We start from the raw sequence: 23,453 nt of genomic DNA on the forward strand, positions 1-23,453 counted from the left end.
GAGAGTGCTCTGCGGTCGATTTAGTGGGTCTTCACTTGACTCGCTAAATTGACCCCCGCTGCATCAATCGCAGCAGCAGCAATCCCTGAAGGTAAGAGTAGACATGGCCTAACACTAATTGCTAGTAAAAGGTAGGTATTAAATCCAAAACGGTGGAGCTGAAGACTCAATACAGAGAACAACATTCATATAAAGATGCAACAGAAGTGTTGTATTGAGTTTATAAAAACAATTACTCCCTTAGCTCTTCCAGCGAGTCAGTTAACAACTAGGAAATGCCCTCCCTTTTGCCCATTATTGCTTGATTATATTTTACTTCTTCAAATAAAAAAGGCTACACCTGTGATTTTCAAAGCTTCCTAGGGGTTTGGATTCCCAGTTCCAATTAATTGTTTGTCCATATCCTTTAGGCATCTTTGAAAATCTCAGCCTATGCCTACTCTATGCCAAGCTTTTTATTTGTCTCATAATCTCCTAACATTCATTGTGGTAGCAATGAATGCTGCTCTACCACGGCTAGTGACAGAGAATGCTCATGTATGCTGGATGCTGGCATTTTCACCACCATGTTATCTAATGCTGTTCAGTGCAGAGTTAGATGAGATGGGTGGGCAAAAAATCAATAGTCAGTCTGCACTATGCTCTGACTATCAGTAACCTCAATGAAGTTGCACAAATATTACAACAATGAGAGATTTTAAGTAAAAACTATGTGTAGTCAATGCTCGAGGGTTCAATTAATCAAAGTACCCAATTTAACTTTTGCCCAAAAGTTGACTCAAACACTTTGAGTGATTCAAAAGAGTTAGGGGTACATCTGGCCTGTCCGAAAGCTGAAAATATTGAAAATTTCACAAGAAAGTTTATTCTCATAAGGTTTTCAGAGAAAATACCCTGATTCTAGCAGTCTATATGAACCCAATCTGCTTTAGGTCACATTGTTTCAGCTGATGGAGGAGCTATTTGGAGAGATTGTTGGTTGGTTCACTTCACCTCAGATATGCCTCTAGCATTTTTAGGGGAGAAAATAGTTTATCTACCCCACCATTCTACAACCGCAGAATTCTGTTAGTGCTGCATATGGTATTTATGTCCTTACCTCATTCTTGGACTAAACTGCCCCAAATTTATCAGAGAAACAGGTAATTCCCAGAACAAACCATACAAAAGATCATCAGACTTGTCTTTACTGTTTACCCACTCAGATCTGTTGTTACTGGAGGACTCTTCCAATTATCTGTATTAGCATTATTTTATGTACAGTGGAAATATTAATAAACTCATTTGTAATACCTACTGGAGCAATTAGGGAAAGCTGCATAGTCACTGTTTTGATAGGCAGAATCCAAGCACAAGCCTTTTGCTACTTATTTACCCTTCATTAATAGCATTCATTTTCTGATGATAGCAAATAAACCTCACAGCTGAAATATCAAGGACATTTGTTTACTCCATTCTCATACAAATGGTAATAAGAAGAAGCAAGTAAGGTAGGAACAAATAAGAATACTGAATTTAAAAATGCATATTAATTAATTTGTACCTTTAGTAATTCTGTTTTGGGACCCAGTGATCTCCCATCGGGGCTTGAAATGAGTTATAACTTGCCCCTAATCTCCCTCATCCTCCCAGCTCACATCTCTTCCTCCTTCCATGATTTGCTAAGGTCTTTCAGAATGCCGATAGGTGTGCAGTGGAGGCAACAAATCAAGCTACCAGTCTACTGGTTGTTGATGCTGCATGCGTGTTCTAAAGCTGTATTTCTCAACCTTTTTGATACCAGGGATCAGCTTGCTGCATTCTTAAACGGTGTCAGGGAGATCTCAGGGACTGGCGTGGGTCCACGGACCAGTAGTGGAGAAACACTGTTCTAGAGTCAGTGAACGCCCTCCCTTTGACTCTGGTACTCCATCAGAACGAGGAGTGCAAGTGGAGTCAACAGGAGAGTGTCAGCTGTCAACCTACCACAGTGAAGACACCGCAGTAAGTAGATCTAAGTACATCGAGTTCAGCTACGCTATTAACATAGCTGAAGTTGCATCTCTTAGATCGACACCGTGCAGTAGTGTAGACAAGCCCTAAGATTATTAGTCTTGTCAGAAAAACTATAAATGATGTTGTGATTCAGCCAATGCATATTCCTTTACATCAGGAACAAAGCTGAAGCCACTACAACCCATTTCACTTTGGATATAATTCTCGATTTCATCAATGTAACACCTATAACATGCATCATTTTTATTTTGAAATAAAGCAGTAAATAGAATTGACAATTATTTATTATAGTAACATACAGGAAATTAGATCATGACTTTTAGCAAAGGGTAATATTAAAAGTTTCCATTCCATATGGATATCACCCAAAGGAATTGTAATTTCAATGCACAGCTGCTAGGCTTTGAATGACATATGGGAGTAGCCTTTTTTTTAATACAAATACTTTTAGCAGTGCTATTCTTGCCTTCCACATTTTTCCTGCCATCATGATTTAAGCATGAACATAGTTTGATAGTCAACGTGAATTTCAGATATACTTGTTTTTGGTTTAGCAAGCTAATATGAATCTCATAAAATTAGCAGATTTAACTCTACTATTCATTAAAGACCCATCTACATTACAATATATATTTTTGATTTGCATGCTAATTCTGAGATTGATGTTTAGTTTAAAGTATAGTTTTTCACATCCACTTGGAAGTGAATTTAGCCTTTTATACATGGTACAGATTAGAAAAAGGTTGATTTCCTGATTCTATTGTTATAGCATATTTTAGGAGAAGAAAAATATTTGAGATGAAAATTGAAGTAAAAAGTCGTTTAATGTTATTTTATATAACTATTATTGTATTAGATAAATGGATGTTATACCAAGTATGCAAAAGCAACATAATAAATCTTTATTGTATATTATTTTGTGTCCCCTTGGACAATTTAAATGTGCTTTAAATCTGAGACTACTTTCACCGTAGCTATTGAAGTAAAAGCTGAGCAAAAGGCATCTATACTGGAATATTCCTTATAATTCAGTAAGTCTGTTTATTTTTGTGAGGAATAAAATTTCAAATAATCTGAGGGAGATACAGTTTGGGATTTTTATTTTGTTAATAAAATATCTATTTCAAGCAGTGCAAATTAGCACTTTGAATAGATGTGTTATACTGCAACATATTTAGAGCTAGAGAGAGAAATTTTGCCTTTCCAGTTGCCTTTCTAATTTAAAAAAAAAAGTTGCTTCATGAGGGTGGTTTAGATTATCTGGAAGCAGTCCACATTAATTGATATGATAGGTTATTTTTCCCTCCTCTTTGGCTCTCTTTGAGAAAAACAGGACTGGAAGGGCAAGCTGCAGCTTTGAGCAGCTACGAATAGAAGCGCTAGTCTCACATAATCCATATACAAACATTTCTCAAATTTATTTACTAAGTAGGGTAATGGGGAAGGTATTGTGCAAAATCCTCTGGTAACCTTTCCTGCTGACAGACCTTGGTGAGGTTAGCGAAGTTAGCCAATTATGAACTATTGTTAGCATTTGACAGAGAAGATGATGAGTGTTTCAACTCAGAGTTTTCAGTAAAATTTGGAGAAATGAATTGCAGTGATTTTAAATAAAATTAATGCTGTGTTTTTAATTTAGTAATAGAGAAGTAACTTTATTGGCAACTGGCAGACCAGTGCTATACCTTAATTATTGGGAAGTTTGTAAATTGCAATTCTTTTAGACTAAAATAGTCAAATTCAGTTACACATTTTTATTTTATATTTCATTCACATATGGTTTTTGCATCAATGAATGCAAAGAACACTGTATGCGACACCAAGAACAACAATTAATAATACTAAAAAATTATTATATAAATGCATCCTCATTTAATCACAGAAAATGAAACAACAAGTATGTTCCATTCCATGCATCCCAAGAAGTGGGCTGTAGCCCACAAAAGCTTGTGCTCAAATAAATTTGTTAGTCTGTAAGGTGCCACAAGTACTCCTGTTCTTTTTGCGGATACAGACTAACACGGCTGCTACTCTGAAACAAATATATAATGCATATTCTAATGGAATATGATATCTTTAGAGTTTTTCATAATTCCTTTTTATTTATTATTTTCATACTACACTAAACAAACATATCAGCATGGTTGATTTCTGCATAAGCACAGCACACTAGCAACAAACTTCAGTGGTAACAAAGGAATTGCTGGGGGGGATGAAAGCATTCCAAAAGCACCAGATTGTCAGTGCTCTCAAAAATATGAAAATGTAGAAAAAAGAATAAAGTAGATACACAGATATAAACCTAAGTAATAACTCAGCATCTAAATGCCACACAGCTGCTTAAATTTAACAGCAGTAGTGGCATTCAGGTTAAACAATGGAAAAAATTCCATCTACACTTCTGAGAAGTGGCAGGGGCAAATGCTGCCCTAAATTTAGCAATAGCCCATCTCTTTGAGAAATGACTATACATGTTACATTTATGCAAAAAAGAGAATTCTAATAAATCCATTAAAAATATCAAACACATCTTTTTACCAATTTAAACATACCATATATTAAAGGAGGGAGAAGTTTTGCTGGCAATGGCGCAACCTCATTTTAATTAGAATTTAGTCATCAGAAGTCTCTACCAATGGTCTCCTGATCAGATCTCTCTTCTCTTATTTTAATAAGGCAAACGATTAGCAGTCTGAATTCAGAAAATATACCATTTCTTCTTGTGGGTAACTGAGTTTTGCTGGGAATAGTTAACACCTTGTCCTCATCCATGAAGTGTTTGATTTCCTTAAATTCTTTCCTCTAGACTTGTCATGGAGTTTATGTCAGAAAAGAATATAATCTCCTTCTCTTCATAGAACAGTTCTTTTTATATTCTTGGCAACCTTTAATACTCACTCACAGTCCCTGGCATCAGTCAATGTGACAATGAAGATTCTCACCATTCTCCTTTACCACCTGATCTCCTCATAGCACAAACTGCGGGTAATAATTTCTCCACAGAACATAGTTCTTCTTAATATTTAGGGTGTGTGCATGATTTTCAGAATGAGTTTTCCATAAAAATAACTGGATCAGGATATTTATCCGCCTGGATCCCAATAATCCTTATATGCTGGGATCCCATTAACCCTTAAATGTTGAGCAGTTTAACATGCCTCTCCCACCACACACAAATACTTTTAATCACTGATTTAGCTGAGCAGCTTCCACTGAATCAGTTGTACAATGTGCTCCGGTGACTTATCATAGAACTGGAAGGAACCTCAAGAGGTTATCTAGTCCAGTCCTCTGCACTTATGGCAGGATTGTGTATTATCTAGACCATCCCTGATAGGTGTTTCTCTAACCTGCTCTTAATCTCCAAAGATGGAAATTCGACAACCTCCCTAGGCAATTTATTCCAGTGCTTAGCCATTCTGACAGGAAGTTTTTCCTAATGTTCAGCATAAACCTCCCTTGCTGCAATTTAAGCCGATTGCTTCTTATCTTATCTCCAGAGGTTAAGAAGAACAATTTTTCTCCCTCTTCCTTGTAACAATTTTTATGTACTTGAAAACTGTTATCATGTCCTCTGTCTTCTCTTTTCCAGGCTAAAAATTTTTTTTCAATCTTCCCTCATAAGTCATGTTTTCTAGACCTTTAATCATTTTTGTTGCTCTTCTCTGGACTTTCTCCAATTTGTCCACATTTCCTGAAATGTGGTGCCCAGATCTGGACACAATACTCCAGCTGAGGCCTAATCAGCACGGAGTAGAGTGGAAGAATGCTTGTGTCTTGCTTACAACACTCCTGCTAATACATCCCAGCATGATGTTCGCTTTCTTTCCAACAGCATTACAGTGTTGACTCATATTTAGTTTGTGGTCCACTATGACCCCCAGATCCCTTTCCACAGTACTCCTTCCTAGGCAGTCATTTCCCATTTTTTATGTGTGTGACTGATTGTTCCTTCCTATGTGGAGTACTTTGCATTTGTCCTTATTGAATTTCATCCTATTTATTTCAGACAATTTCTCCAGATCATTATGAATTATAATCCTATCTTCCAAAGAACTTGCAGGCCCTCCCATCTTAGTATCGTCTGCAAACTTTATGCGTGTACTTTCTATGCCATTAGCTAACTTGTTCTCTGCTATCTGCAGTTGCTCCTAGTCTCTGCTAATCCATTACTTTCAATTGGTTATTCTGAATGACATCGCCCCCAACTAGGGTGACCAGACAGCAAGTGTGAAAAATCGAGATGGGGTGGGGGGTAATAGGAGCCTATATAAGAAAAAGACCCCAAAATCGGGACTGTTCCTATAAAATCGGGACATATGGTCACCCTCCCTCCAACTTCCCCTCTGTCAATGTCAAGAAAGCTTGTAAACTCACTTTGCTAAGTAGCAGTTCCTTCATCTGTTTCTTTCTAGAGCTATCTTTATCCACAGTTGACATCTGTGCAAGCATAGCCAGAGAAGGAGTCAAAGATGGCCTCTGGGGAACTGGAATTGAGGTTGAAGGTCTCACATTAAAAAAGCCATTTATTTCTGGTTTAGTTTTGCTCTTAGGCATTATTCACAGCTCCTCTCTCTTCAAACAAAAGGAAGCGTGGTCCCACGAAAGAAAATCCAAAGTTATTGAATATGCTAGACTTAGTAAATATTAACTTTGGCTCTCAGAGCCCATCTACAGCATGTCTTCCAACAAAATCAGGCTCCCTCTTTTACCTCCACCCTCTATTTCCCTTTTTTCTTCATTTACCTCTCCCCTCACAATGTATTCCTGCTAATGACAGCCTTTTCAACACATGTAGCTTCATATTTTCAGTTTATTTGATTTCAACTCATCTCCTGCAGTCAGTTCCACCTATGATAACTAGTATTGAGAATGCAACCAATAAAAATAAAAGATGAATTGCTAATAATGTACAAAATATTGACCAAACATGTGATCCAAGGTTAGGCACATGAAGTGTCAAAATGTGCTTAAAGTATATGTGTATTAGCAGGAAAAATGCTCTGAAATAGGTCTCCACAAATTATGGTCTCCACAATAAACAAAGGTCTTCACAATATATACAGATCTTGATTTACATTACAGGAACCTTAAATTTGCTGGGAATACCAGAATATCAGTTTTATATCTCTGATGTCAGGAAGGTTTGCATTGACTCAAAAGTTCAATCCAAGGCAAACCTTTCTCCGTTAAGTCTCTGCCTAACCACATTCTTCACCCAACATGGTTTGAGATGATTTGTACTTATGTAACTTAAAACCAAATTTGATTTTATTAAAATTTAGATTTGCCAAAGGATTAGTCCTTAGTGTATTCTTAAAAGATGTTAATTGTGGAAGACAAAGGGCCAAATTTCAGTTTAGAGTAAAAAGGCACCATTCACATTGACTGCAAAGGAAATTGCTCCCTGTCACTCGGGACTAAATTTGACCCCAAAAATTTAAGCTACCAAGATAGTTAACACTGACAAGTGAGCACAGCTTATGCAACTATGATATTTTATTATGATTTTGGCTTTATTTTTATGGTTCTTAAGATAAAAAATGGGCTAGAGACATCAAACAAATAAATGCAACCTCTGCTATTCTTCACTGTATAAAATCCTCAGTTTTCTAATAAAAAAGGATATAAAAACACATAAGTGTTAGGAGGACAATTAACCAAAGGCCAGTCAAACACAGAAAAGTGCAAATAAAGCAATTTAGTCAGAGTGTCACAGTGTACAGCAAAATATTCACATTGACCTCAGTAGACAAGCCTATCCTAATAGCCTAATCTAATTTCTTAGTAAATTATAATCAGTCTCTCTGTCTCTTGTCTAATGTGTGTGTATGAGAGAGAAATTAAAGCACTCAGGTGTGCTTGCTGATATGATGATACCACTACACCTACATGTCAGCCACGATACTTGCAATCATTACTAGCATCACAATGGTTGGCCTTTGTGTTCTAAGAGTACTAATTTTCACAGCCAGATGACTAAGAATTTCTGTGGCTGTACTACTGTGATGTAAATGTTTTCCTTGAGACCACAGTTTTAACACTTACGTACATGAGTAGTCTCACTGAAGTCAGGATCCAGGCCTAAATCCATGTACAATTTAAGCAGAAAACATTACTACCTTATCTCCTCCTCTCCCTCAATATGAGAGACTTCTGTTTTAAAAGACATTATTTTACATCTCTGACCTTGAGATGCCCAGACAGTTATTACTCTACAAGTATGGCCCCTTACTTCTGAAATAACCATATCTTTTACCACAGTGGAAGTCAGAGAATTGATCAAAAAAATAATCCTTGTTTAACCAGAGAGTTATCTGAGATATTTCTGCTGGAATGTTTTTGTCACATTCAAAGAGGGAAGGGGGCTTTGTTGTTGTTGTTCTTAATCTAAAATAGATTCTAATAGGAAAGAGACTTCCACAAAGTTCTTCCCCTTTAACCTGAGCAGCAAAGCCCAGGACAGTCAAATTACAGTCTGTTCTGTTATTTTGAAGAATTTCAATCTTATGGTGTAACCTTGTATTACAGTATCTCTTATCAGAGTGCCAGAAAGAGCATTTAAAACTATTAACTGCCGTTTGAATTCTCTGGGCACTGTCACTTACAGTTTTAATATCACCTTAAAGTACTACAATTTTTCCTTCTAAACTGGCTAACAGAGTCAATCTTTTACTCCACTTCCTCCTCCAGTAATCTTATAGGGTCAAATGCTGGTTCCTGTACATAGCCTGTGTATTCAGGTTGTGCACAGGGGAGATCTAGATGAATCCAGAAGGAATTTCCAGAGCAATTTTGTTGACCTAATAGATTTAGCAAGGCATCTAACTATTGGATATTTATCCAAATCTGAATTTTGAACCTTTTTAGGGTTACACAAAACTAATTTTTATTTGTGCACTGATTCAGAAGCTCAGTTCTAAAGAATGCATAAATGGTATGTATTCCTATCAAGATTTTTTATTGTAAAACATTGCCGTCAGGTTCTTCTACAAACTAAAGGTAGACAAGAATTGAAGCTGATTATCTTGCATAGATGTATTTACCAATGTTAAGTGTATTGTTTGATATTTAATTATATCATTAATTAAAAATAATTATATTATTTCTCGGTGTCAACAGGGTTTTGCTCAATATCAGAATAACAACTTAAGGGAGTGGTTAGGTTGTTCCTTTCAGAGTGTGCAGCTGCCTTTTGAGATCTTTTCACTACTCTCTTAAGAATTTCCTCTGAGAAAGAAAATATTCTCTTTTTTCCTGGAGAGAAAAGCAAATTCTATAGTTCAGACAGAAGTTCTTTGAAAAGACTGGGCAAATTATCTTAGCAGTAACCCCTTCTGAGAGCAGGCATGAAGATCATATCTTGAGAATCAATTTTAAAAGAGTATTTTCTGAACATAGGCTCTAATCCTGCAAGTACTTATGTACATGCTTACCTTAAAGACAAAGGGACTACTTATTTGACTATGGTGAAGCATGTGCATAAGTTTTTGCAAGAATGGGGCATGTGATGGAGTGTATAAACTCTACATTGCCAGGGAGGGGCCTGGGAGACTGTTTGCTAAAATAGCCCCACCCCTCTGGTGCTGTCAGTCATGCACAGTAGGGAGGAGGGTTGTAAAAAGAGGAAGCTGCAGTAAACAAGTGGGGAAGTCTTCAGAAGGGTGTGACTAGAGTAGATCTTGGAATGGCAGGTGGAACCCTCATGCGAGAAACTGCCCAGCTCTATAAGGAGTCTAGCAAACCTCAGGGGTAAGCCTTGTAGGGAGGGTTTAACCTGGCTACCTAGCCATAAAGACTTCAACAAAGCTGCTACCCAGGCACCCCTGAAGTAAACTGGTGCCTCTGGCTTTTTGTTGCCTTGTTATTGAGCCCATGAGGGGCTCAATTTGTGTTGACCTAAACTTTTGCTTTTCCTCCACCCAGAGGTAAAGTAAACAGGCCCCCAAGGGCGGGGCTACTACCAGGAAAGAGGCTGTGACCTGTACTAGGCCAACTCTGTGGTGGAAACTGGGCATGATGAGGGTCCCCAGCCCAGCTAGGGAGGTGCACCAGAGATACTTTTTCTACAGGCCATTTAATGTAATGTAATCTGAGATCGCTAATAATTATTGCATAACTACAATCCATAAACTCAATTTCTCGAAATGGAAATGGAGAAAAAAATTGAGAACATTTTATTGTATTTTAAGACATTGCTTTCAGTGATATGAAAATATCTTGATAAGATTAGAACTTTTGTTTTTTCACCAATTTTTGTATTATATTAGCAAATAGAGATTATGGCAGTCCTGACCTGATACAGGCAGGGTACTCGTGATATTTCATTGACGAAGTTGAGACTGTGGGTGATATGTGGCAGATGCAGTTGGTCTTTCAAGTCCAATGAAAGTATCTTCAAATAGTTTCACTCCATCATTATTTACCATCCATAAAGAATTACTTCATTCAGTAGCTATAGTTTCCTTAGGTGCACTGATGTGGACACAGCTACAAAACAAAGACAGACAAAAATGCATGGAATTAAGCGACAGGTCACAACTTTTATTAAACTTTTAGCACAAGGGCAGGGCACTGCCCTCCCATCACCCATACTCTCGTATACCAGGCATTTAATTGGTTCCAGTGCAGGGATTTGAGGGCTCCATATGATATGACCCATAAGTGGAGCCAGGATTATAGGGCTTCTTACCGTATAACCCATAAAGTGATGTAGGCTCTTCTCAGCTCTCTCCGAGTCCTAGCACCCTCCCCCTTCAGAGGAGAGACAGAGGGTGCAACAGGCTGGGGACCTTGGTCCACAGAGGCCACAAGGTCTCACCCTACCACATGAGCTGAAGGCCCATCCCCAAAATCCCAAATCTATCACCTCTGGGAACCATTCATTTTATTCTCTTAATTGCACTGACAACCAGCCATGAACTGTGACAAGTAAGCAACACCACCCCAGTACCTCAGCTAGGTACCATGCGCGTTCCTAGTTAACCCATGGTGGCTTGCAGGTGCTGCAAGGAAGGCAAAAACTCCCCAATCCTCTGCTAATTTGGTCCATGGGAGAAAAAATTCCTTCCTGATTCCCCTAAACAGGCAATCGTCTAGACCCACAGCATCTGTCAAACCAGATTCCCATTCCTAGTTTGGGTGGGCAGGGCAGGCTGCTGGAAAGGAGATGAAAGAGCTCTCCACATGGCCCCTGCGCAGGGCTAAATCCTAGGAGCTGAGGAATGTTGGCCAATCAGCAACTGTCTCCCCTAGCTGACCAGTGGGTGCCAGCGACTCCCATGTGAGGAACTACTTGTTGTCCTTGGCAACTGCCTCCTTCCCTTACTACTGGGTGTGTCCCTGGCTCCATCAATTTCCCCCACCTGTTGATGCAAGTGGGTGGCATTCGTGTACTACACTGCTGGAGTTTCTCTTTGAGACTATCTTTTAAAGGTTTCTTTTGTCCACTTTGGGTTGTTTTTCTATCTAAACACTTTAATGTGTGCTTCTCATACATTTGTAGGATATGACCTAAGTGAATCTTCCTGGGGCTAGTTCACTCCAGTACAGGTAATTCTGGTTATTTTATCTTACCACTTTAAACTGATGAGTAACCAAAAATGTGTTTCATATGGAAACTAATATTTTGATGTTTTATGGTCAGCAAGCCCATATTTCTGTGCCATTCCTTAGGGTGGAAAACACAACTGCATTTTAGTTAGATTTCTGAGCACAGCTGAATAATGTTTCCTTCACATAGCTGTGTAGATGACCAAATGGAGAACTGGTTTCCTGGGTATATGATGTCATGTCCCCATATTTGGCAATGTGGGTAGTGAGGACCCTTATAAAACATGTATATTTTGGTCCCCACATTTAGCCTATGTATAATTAATTCTAACATTTGATCTAATAGAGTGGACCTTATCATTCAACCTTTATTCACATCACAAGAGTTGTCCCCTATTAGTCAATTAAGGACTTATGGATCAGCCCCATTTTTCAGTGCTGGTTGGTACAGACTTGAAATAGTCTGCAATACTAATAATCAAATCAAAATTTTCCAAGGCATTTGAGCTAGAGTCGCCCTGACCGGCACACAGAGTGAAAATTGCACCTCCTTGCAACCACAAGGGCCACTATGCTCTAGCAATAGAAGAAAGAGTTGTCTCTGGGACAGAGCAGGTTGTATTGTTACCATTACCTTCCCACAAAAGTTCCTGAGGGAGAGCAGCCACAGTTTCTACCAGGCCCTCCAGCAGAGGCTGCACTGGGAATGCACTAAAATAGTGCGTCTCCTGGCTACTCTGGCCACACCCCGTCCCAGACCCCACTACTCATGGGGCTGTACTGGCACCTTACAGGCTTCCCAATGGATGGGACCCTGTATCTATTGGTTTATGCAGACAATGGAGAGCAACCTAGAAAGCAATAATGATGAAAACAAATTGGGGTGATAGGGAACAATAAATGAGTTTGCAGTGTGAAATACAAAACAGCCAGTGCAGATTTAGGCTACATATGCAAAGCATATCGTAAGACAGTAAAGTAATAAAGTTGTTTAACATATAGTTATAGTATAGCTGTACTTGAACATTGTATTCAGTTCTGAACATTACATTACCAGAAAGATATTAACAAACAGCAGGCAGTTCAGAGAAGAGCATCACAAAATATATTAGAGGCTGGAGGATTGATTCTGAAGAAAGGCTAAAAGAACTAATAGCTTTGCTAAGGCAGGACATAAGTTTATGAATATTTTGAATGCTTTAAGCATCAAAGAGAAATTATGTAGAATGCTACCAGGGGACTATAACTATGAGTAATGGGATGAAACTAAGAAAAGGAAATTTTAGGCTAAATATAAGGAAAAACATTTCTTGAGATTATGATGTATCAAGCTGTGGAATAATCTCCCAAGGGAAGAGGTAGCAGTCTCATCACTTAGGACTTTTAAAACTAGACAATATGAACAGTGGAAAATATACCATAGGGAACAGTTATGTTGCCACAGAGAGATAGATTTGTTAAGCTAAAAGGTCTTTCTCCATCTCCAGTTTCTATTATTCTGTTTTTATGTAAAAACAAAGATGCTTAGGTTTATCACCAAAAGAGAAAATCTTCACTTTCACCAACCTGATATGATTTGTTTTAATCTCTATTGATATGAAATTAAATCAACATCAGCCATGCCTTAGCCCACCTCAGGAGAAAGCTTAGCCTGAGGTTTATGGCTTTTGTTTATGTTACCAATAAATCCTCATGAAGGGTAAATTTGAAGCATATGTAGTGCATGAGCACTTTGTGTGGAGCAGAGTGGAATTATATCAAGCCCAATGGACTCAGGATGTACCCAGATGTGAGCACCAGAGTGCTTAGTCAAAACTGACTTACTGAACACAAAAGGACTGCATCTCTATGTAAGTCCTGGAACCTGACATCCTATGACAAGCACATGTTCTCCTAGGGCTTTTCCTCCATCTAAGGGATGCATCCAGGAAGTGATACATATATCATCTGGGATGAGGTGTTGGCAGCATTAGAGTTATTTAAAATTTCTTTTTATTGTTATTGGAGCAAAAAGAGGAAACAATATAACATGACATGTTGATATGACTACTTATGCAAGAAGAAACAACAATAGGGCATGTCAGTTCAAATAAATGAGAGTAACTTATTTTATTGTTATGATTACTGTATTTATTCCCAGAAAAGGTACTGCTAAGAAAAGAATTAAAGTGTCATAAATTAAACTAGTGTAAGGTCACAAAATCTTCACATTATAATTTGCTTTCTCATGAAAAAGTAACCCCTATAGAAATCATAGCATAAAATTGATACTATTGAAATGAATGTTAGGGCTGTATGTTTTGCTCCGCACTCTAAGCCCATTACTAATTTCTCCCTACTGTATCTCATACCTTCTTGTCAACCGTTTGTAATGGGCCACTCTCTTACCACTTCAAAAGTTATTTTTCCTCCCTTGGTATCCTGCTGTTAATTGATTTATCTTGTTAGCCTGACATTACACTTGGTAAAGCAACCCCCATCCTTTCATGGATTTATGCCTGCTCCTGTATTTTTCACTCCATGCATCTGATGAAGTGGGCTCTAGCCCACAAAAGCTTATGCCCAAATAAATTTGTTAGTCTCTAAGGTGCCACAAGGTCTCCTCATTGTTTCTGCTGATACAGACTAACACAGCTACCAGTCTGAAAGAAATACTAATTGGTGCCAGCAACAATTGTCCTCTTTGACATCAAGGAGGAGGAGGGGAATACTTGATTTATATGCAGGTGTTACTTATTTCTGTTTGAAGACGAATGTGCAGTTAGAATTCCTTCTGGCCCATAAGTGATCAGCAAGAGGAAGAAAATACCATAGATGCTTTAAAGAACAGCTGTGGAAGACAGTGTTTCCATATCTTTTACATAAGATCTTGATAAAATTCCCCAACTGGTTGATGGTATAAAGATAACTTCCATTAGCATTATAGGCTTGCACCAGGCATTTGTTTTCATCTTACTCTGGAATTTAATTGAACTGCATCCAACTTATAACACGACTACAGTTTGCATTTGATCTTCTTTAGAGAAGTTATCTATTCAGCTGCCAAAGACTGTCATTACCATAACACTGAAGACCCTCACAGATTAGAAAAGGGTTCCTAATCCCAATAGTTTTGACATTTCTCAGTCTATTAGAGGCTCTTGTCTGGTTCCTGAGTGGTGCTGATCTCTTGGAACTCCCATAGACATTGGTGGAAGCTGATGCTTTGGGGGTTCATCCAAACCAGTAAGGGGTTGCCTTGTAATCCTGGGTGCTTCTGTGCTGTGCAGCTTTGGCTCAGAGCCCTGATACCAGCAGCCAGTTTACAGCACAATGACCTCACCCTGGCTTCCACTACCCTGATTACTTTGTGCAGGGTGACACCAAGAACCCCTCCAGTCCTGAGTCTCCCTGAAACCATCTCCTCTGCTGTGCTCAGCCTGTCTCACTATATCACATAGAAAATTGTATCGAGTTCTCTGCTCCTTTAAAGAGACAGTACATGGCACCAATCTATTGGTTCAGATGCAGATTTTACTCTTCACTTTGGAACGCTGAACTGAGATGGTTGTGTAATAAGACAAGATTAAGCTTATTAACAAAGAACAGATATTTAAGTGATACCAAATAGAAGGAATTGAGATAGAAATTGTTGCAAACAAACAAAAATAAATAGGTTTTAGTCTTTTTTTTTCAGACTGATTTTCTCACCACAGTTCTTCCAGCATAGCTGGACAGTCTTTGGCCAGGATCCATCACAGAACTCAAAGCACTTGGTTCTTTTATCTCTTCAGGTAAAGGATGCCAAAATGGCTTTCTCCCTCTGCTAATATCCTCAACATTTATCTTTGTTTTCCAAGTCAGGAATCGCTCCTGAGGGCTTAGCTTGCTGTGTCCGCCAGAGAGCTGATTCCATGTTAATTTTTGCAGTCTCCTTCCCACATTGTGATAATTGAGTGGATATTTCCCTCCTCTCGCTAGTTTGATTATTTTGTTGACTTTTTATGTAAATGTACTTTCATTATGTCTTTGTTCAGTTTACATTGGAGACATGTTCAAGCAGGAAGGACCATATTCCTTTGTCTGTGGTGAAATGATTTAACCCCTACTCGCCAAACACTTTTAAGAATATATTTCCAACCTGTATTTAAAACTTTTCACATATCACCTGCACATCCATGCAATAATATCAATGACCAGCATGTTACCAGTTTGCATATAATTCCTTAGTTAGTTTTAGATACAGGTTAAGATAAAATCAAGTTAGAAGAAATATTGTGATACGAGCCCATTCCTTTTTTGCTTTCAGTTGTCTGAGAGCTGTAATTTTTGTCTTTAAATATCATACTGTGCCTCAGTCTTGAAATTTTAGCCTTTCATTACCTATCTCTGCCTACCTATTTAGATGGTAAACTGTTTAGCTTAGGGACCATCATTTGTTCTGTGCCTAGCACAATGAGGTCTTGGTCCTGGACTAGGGTTCTTAGGCACAACTGTAATACAAATAAATATGTATTAATGATTTCTTATACCACATTGAAACATCAGCCCTTTATGAAGAAGAGTGCAGAAAATAGTCTAAACTACTATATCAAGCCAAGGATTCAAAATTTTTTGGAAAGTCATGTTTTTTTATTTCTCAATCTCTCAACTATTTCTTCATAGGCAGCAGACTGTGAAACTCATGAAATCTGTAATCTATTATGCCATTTGGATCGGTTCTCATTTCCATTTTCATGAGATGCATCATACAGTGGATGGGTGTATTCTTATGGTTTATCACACGGAAAGTATAGATTCCCTCAAAGCTCTAAAGGGCAACAAAGGAAAGTGTAGGTCCATTACTTAGCAGGACGGAGAGCTAATAACTGACAATACCAAGAAGGTTGAAGTGTTTAATGCCTATTTTGCTTCAGTCTTCAATAAAAATTTTAATTTTGATGAGGTGCTTAACAGAATATTAATAACAAGGGGGAAGAAACATGAGTCAGAATGGGCAAAGAACAGACAATATGTTAGAGAATATTGAGAATAAAATAGAATATGTCAATAAGATAGATATATTCAAGTCATCCAGGCCTGCCAAATTCACCCTAAGGTACTTAAAGAACTAGCTGAAGCAACCTCAGAACCATTCGCAATTATTGTTGAGAAATCATGAAGGATGGGTGATGTCCCAGAGGACTGGGAAAGGGCAAACATAGTTTCTTTCTATAAAAAGGGGAACAAGTAGAACTCTGGGAATTATAGATCAGTCAACCTAACTTCAGTACCTGGAAAGAGATGCTGGAGCAAATTATTACACAATAAATTTGTAAGTACCTAGAGGATAGTAGGGTGATAAGTAATAGCCAGCATAGATTTATCAAGAACAATCCATGTCAAAACAACTTAGTTTCCTTCTTTGACTGGATGACTGCTTTAGTGGATAGGAAGAAAGCAATAGATGTGATGTATCTTGATTTTAATAAGGCTTTTGACATAGTTGAGCACAACATTCTCATAAGCAAACTAGGGAAATATGGTCTAAAAGAAATTACTATAAGGTGGGTACACAACTAGTTGAAAAACTGTACTCAGAATAATTATTGATGGTTTACAGTAAAAATATGAGGACTTATCTAGTGGGGTCCTGTAAGGGTCAGTCCTGGGTCTGGTACCATTCTATATTTTCATCAGTGACTTGGAAAATAGAATAGAAAGTATGCTTATAAAATCTGTGGATGACACCAAGCTGGGAGGGGTTCCTGGCACGTTGGAGGACAGGATTAGAATTCAAAATGGACTTGACAAATTGGAGAATTAGTCTGAAATCAACAAGATGAAATTCAATAAAGACAAACACAAAGTACTGCACTTAAGAAGGAAAAAAAATCAAATGTACAGCTACAAAATAAGAAATAACTGGCGAGGGAGTAGTACTACAGAAAAGGATCTGGGGGTTATAGTGGATCATAAATTGAATATGAGCCAACAATGTGTAGCTGTGAAAAATTCTGAGGTATATTAACAGGAATGTCATACATAAGACATCGGAGTTAATTGTTCCACTCTACTTGACACTGATGAGGCCTCTGCTAGAGTACTGTGCCTAGTTTTGGGCACCACACTTTCAGAAAGATGTGGACAAATTGGAGAGAGTCCAGAGGAAAGCAACAAAAATGCTAAAAGGTTTAGAAAACCTGACCTATGAGGAAAGGTTTAAAAAACTGGGCCTGCTTAGTATTGAGAAAAGTAGACTGAGGGGGAACTGAAAACAGTCTTCAAACACATTGAGGACTGTTGTAAAGGGATGTGATCAATTGTTCTCCATATCCATTGGGGGTAGGACAAGAAGTAATCAGCATGGTTTGCAGCAAGGGAGATTTTGGTTAGATATAAGGAAAAACTTTCTAATTATAAGGATAGTTTAGCATGGGATTAGGCTTCCAAAGGAAGCTGTGGGATCCCCATCACTGTAGGTTTTTTAAGCTCTGTTTCGACAAACACCTGTCAGGGCTAGTCCAGGTTTACTTGGTCTAGCTTCAGTGTGTGAGGGATGAACTAGATGACCTCTCGAGGTCCCTTCCAGCCCTACATTTCTATGATTCTATTAAATCCTACCATACTTCCCTATTCTGAAACATTTTCTTTCCTGAAAGCCTCCTTCCCATCATTGCCGCCACTTTTAATTGAATCTAAAATCACTATCTTGCAACTGCATTGTACAGACACAACCATGGAGAGATGAGCTCCGGGGATCTATCCCCAAGGGTGCAGTTGTGGAATTGAAGCAAAAAATACCAAAATAAATATTTTAAGCTGTATTTTTATATGTCCACACTTTGCATGCTTTTGGGGTGCACAGTGAGATTATTTGATGGTTTACCTCAACCTTCTTTGGAGGAAATGCAGAAAAAATGACTTAGAATTAATGTATACAATACAGTTTGCATTGCTTTTATGCTAACGTTTTAAAGCATGTTTTCTAATCAGGAAAAATTTTATATCCCACCTAAATTTCATTACCTCAGTGATGGATATAAATATAAAAGATGATATTGAACCAGTAGAAATCATATCACTTTAAATTAAATTTATGACCTGTACTCATCAGGGAAAAATAAGTACAGCATCCAGCTGGACCATGTAGATTTATTGTTCTACTCCAATAGCACTCTATGTCAAAAATAAAATAGGCCACTACTTGAAAGCAACCTGAGGGAATGTAGTTCAATTTATATTAAAAAATACCTAACTGTATGCTAGTTGAAACTGTTTGTAATAGAATATACCATATCCCACTAATCCCTGCATGTTCCAAACCCAAATAATTTTAGAATTCCAAATACACAATAAATGGGGTAATTTGGAACCATTTCCACCTTTGGACCAAAATTTGTGGGCTCATGTTTCATAGTAGAATCTGGGCATACACAATAGAGGTTAATATTTCTATTGGCTGTACTATCCTGCATATGACATAATGAACTAATGTCTCAATTTGCCTCTTCCTGATGAGTTGTTCAGGTAAATGATAAAGATCTAATTAATTAAAGTAAAGACTAATGGCTAACAGATGTACAGACACTATCCACTCTGTTAATTAATGCTGATATATATTTTATATGGAAGTAGTTCAAATTACTGTATGTGGAAAGTTTACATATTGGAACTGTGTTTAGTGCGTCAGTTCACAGCTCAATGAAAGCATTTCAGATACATTATGAAAAGTGCTTTCAAATAGCTAATAAAGTACAAGAACTGTGGCATTTATTCATGACCTACAAGTCCTAATTAACTTTTCCCCAGTATGAAATTTCTCTTCTACTCAAAGACTAAATATGTGAAGGCAGTATTTTTACCATCACACGCAAAAAGATAAGATTATATCTAATTTTCCAAGGTATATTAAAAAAATTACAAATACATAAAATTAGTATTGCTGATAAAATGTTCTTCAGTCTATAGAGACTCATTTAACAAAGTAACTTCAGAAAAATTTAATATGGATAAACCATAGCATATTTAAAATTTTTGATAGTTTACTGAATTGCCATTTAATACTAAGTTTCTTCAAGCTGCAAGTGAGAAAATTATTTTTTCTATTGCTTCTCAAAACCAGATGATGTCTCCAAATACAGAAATTGTTTCTTTTTATGTTCAAATGAGTTCCGACCTAAACTAATGGAACTCAGTCATGAATCGTAAATAGAGATTGAAATGATCATTGCTTTGCTGATAGCTCAGTCAAAACCCAATTGTCTCTTTTGTGTAAATACTATGCATCCTTGATGAAGAGTATTTTTCATAGCAAGGAAATGTTTGTTTGAATAAATTAACTGGAAATGTCCTTTGGGTACTGACCCATGTTTAACATATTCTAGTAGCAAAGTGAAACACTGCAGATGATCCCTTAGCCAAATGGTTCTGTATTTGTCCATGAAGCTATGAATAATGTCCACATTATTAGAGACAAACTTCATATTTTCTCCCTAATTTAGGAAATGAGAGCATACTGATAGCGAAAAAAGAAGGTCCCTGCCTAAAAAAATCCCTTTGATCTAAATCAAAAGTGCTTGTCCTTATGCCTGTGCAGTAGTCAGAGTTTATAGAATCGGTAATGGAGCCCAATACAAATCTGATGCAAACTGTGATTTAATCATCAGAATATATGTCCTCGTTTTAAGAAACTTCATGAAGAATATCTGCAACTGCATTTAGTGAAATAGATTATCACCTCTAGCAACCAAAACCAGCACACAAAACAGAATTATTTTATCATGAATAAAATATACTTCTTTTACAAAGGGCTCTTGTACCGTTAGCTCTGCTTGCTTGGTGTTTTTGATGTCTGTCTATGTCCTTGTATGTTTGCAGCTCAATTACTCAGTTCTTGCCATAAAGAGAGATGTATCTGCACTGTACTATTCATGAGTGTCTTGCAAAGAAAACAAAAATGTTTTGCTGTTTTTTAATAATGTCCTTGCTTCATTTTGCAAGTCAGTTTTGGAATAAAGACCAACTATTTAAGCAACTTTCCAGTGGTTTTCATTAAGGAAATTATTATTATATATTATACTTTAATTTCCACACTGACATTTGTCAGTGTTGGTTAGAGCTGATTTACTGCAAACTTCCATATATTGTAGATGAGTTTAAACAATATTCTATGCTTGAATGCAGGTTGTGTTTCTGTAATGTTGGGACTGTAGGAAATAAAAGATTTAAAACAGTGCACTTTTTGGATTTTTAACAATCTGCTTCAGTGTCACTTTATAAAAGGTTGATAATCCTTGCTTGATATCTGGTAAGAATTGGGTTAAGTTCCTGATTTATGTAGGCAGGAACTCCTGCAGCCATTGCCAGGATTTAGGAGGGAACAACTGCTTGAGGTTTGGGCTGCCTGCAGTCAAGTAATTAGTCTAACTGAATAGCAGAAGTTCTAGTAAGAGATTACTAATTAACTTAATTGACATCCTAAGCCAGTTTAACAGAGGGCAGGAGGAATATAAACCAACAGCAGGGGAAGAGCTGATGGTAAAAAATAACAAAGCATTAGAAAAATGAGCTCCCTATATGGTTTGTGTGCTTTAAATCTACTTCTCTGAGAAAAAACCTAGGATTGAATTTATGGCTGTCTGGCCTTCTGTCTCTCTGCCTAAGAAACAATTGTTATTTTCAAAATTTTGATGTGATGTTGTCTAAAGCCTCCATGTATTCTATTTAAACTTGGGTTAAACCATTCCTTGCTTTGAATCTTGAATTAATTGTGAGTTCCCTTTCCTCTGCAAATGCTCATAATTATGGTTAGTACAGGAGACTGAGCCGAAATCTAGGGAGGAAGGGCACTAGCCTAGGACTTTGGGATCTGGTCTCTGTTCCACTACAGAATTACTGTGTGAGCCTGTTGGGCGAGGGATTTGGCCTTTCTGTGCCTTAGTTCCTCATTTGTAAAGTGAAGCTAATAGCACTTCCATACTTCATAGGTATGTTGTAAGGATAAATACATTAAAATTGTGAGGTGCTCAAATACTATGATAATGAGGGGGGCATATAAGTATCTAAAATAGCTAGATATTGCACGATGTTGAACAAGTCTTGCATCTGCACTCTGGCTCAATTTCTCAATATTTAAGACAGGAATAATAGTTAACTACTTTTGTAAAGTGCTTTGAGACTTTTAGATGGAAGTATTATTATTGACTGGTTCACTTGTAGACTCTCTACTGCACTTCTTATTTAGGAATCTTTGCTGATTTGGACACTAATTGTAAACAGTCACATTCTGAATGCAGCTCACTCAACTAAGAGCTTCTTTCCTGTAATGATCATCAGGTTCAAAGAGTATACTGTAATTATTATACTATATTTATAATAAACTGATTAAGTCAATTGAACTAGGAATTAAATCAGAATAAGCAGAACTAGGGGGAAGGAAAAGCAACAGATTATCGTAGCTTCAGGTAACTGTTTAACTATGAAGTATTCTTTCATTTGCAATGCATCTGTTCTTCTGCACTACCACAACTCACACTAATACTTTATTTTGATGTAAAACTTGATCATAAACTTGATCAGCTAAAATGAAAGTCCTTTTGCCAAAGAACGTAGTGTCACAGCATGGAAAACCAGCATTTTAGCGTTGGTTAACAAGTTATTTTAGCCACAAGGATCATCAAAGCTGTGAAGAACAGCTGAAGCTTTAACAATGATAAAATTAACTTCCCCATTACATGTTTCTTTTTTTAGTAGCGAGTCATCAAGGATGTTAATCTCCATCTATATTAGGGAAGGATTTAACTTCCTGTCAATTCCAGTTTTCTTTCCACCCACTCAACCATCATGGGTGTCTATGAGAGAATAATCTCCCAGAAGGCTAAACTGTGTTTTTTAGTCAAAACAATCACTTTCCCAGATTTCAGCAACCTATTATGGATTAGAAAATTTAATGTGGATAAATGTAAAGTAATGCACATTGGAAAAAATAACTCTAACTATACATACAATATGATGGGGGCGAATTTAGCAACAAGAAGTCAGGAAAAAGATCTTGGAGTTATTGTGGATAGCTCTCTGAAGATGTGCACGCAGTGTGCAGAGGCAGTCAAAAAAGTAAATAGGATGTTAGGAATCATTAAAAGGGGGATAGAGAATAAGACTGAGAATATATTATTGTCCTTATATAAATTAATGGTACGCCCATATCTCGAATGCTGTGTACAGATGTGGTCTCCTCATCTCAAAAAAGATATACTGTCACTAGAAAAGGTTCAGAAAAGGGCAACTAAAATGATTAGGGGTTTGAAGAGGGTCTCATATGAGGAAAGATTAAAGAGGCTAGGACTTTTCAGCTTGGATAAGAGGAGACTGAGGGGGGATATGATAGAGGTATATAAAATCATGAGTGATGTGGAGAAATTGGATAAGGAAAAGTTATTTATTTATTCCCATAATACAAGAACTAGGGGTCACCAAATGAAATTAATAGGCAGAAAGTTTAAAACAAATAAAAGGAAGTTCTTCTTCACACAGTGCACAATCAACTTGTGGAACTCCTTACCTGAGGAGGTTGTGAAGGCTGGGACTATAACAGTGTTTAAAAGGGAACTGGATAAATTCATGGTGGTTAAGTCCATAAATGGCTATTAGCCAGGAGGGGTAAGGAATGGTGTCCCTAGCATCCATTGTCAGAGGATGGAGATGGATGCCTGGAGAGAGATCACTTGATCATTGCCTGTTAGGTTCATTCCCTCTGGGGCACCTGACATTGGCCACTGTCGGTAGATGGACCTTTGGTCTGACCCGGTACGGCTGTTCTTATGGTCTTTTGTAAAACATTTAATCAAAAATCTGCTTAATCCTATAAGAGTGTGCAGAGTTTGCCTGAACTTGTACCATTGAGGGTGGAGTTTACCCCTTCTTATGGAAGAGTTTGGGTGTTCAGC

At 37.5% G+C, this 23,453-nt stretch overlaps 1 protein-coding gene across 3 annotated transcripts in view; it reads left to right on the forward strand.

Annotated features, from left to right (window-relative positions):
• PACRG (parkin coregulated) overlaps window positions 1-23,453 on the forward strand; it is a 468,057-nt gene that overhangs the window by 409,527 nt on the left and 35,077 nt on the right. The gene's annotated exons all lie outside the window — the stretch shown is intronic.

Source organism: Chelonoidis abingdonii, chromosome 3, assembly GCF_003597395.2.
Source record: "Chelonoidis abingdonii isolate Lonesome George chromosome 3, CheloAbing_2.0, whole genome shotgun sequence".
NCBI lineage: Eukaryota > Metazoa > Chordata > Testudines > Testudinidae > Chelonoidis > Chelonoidis abingdonii.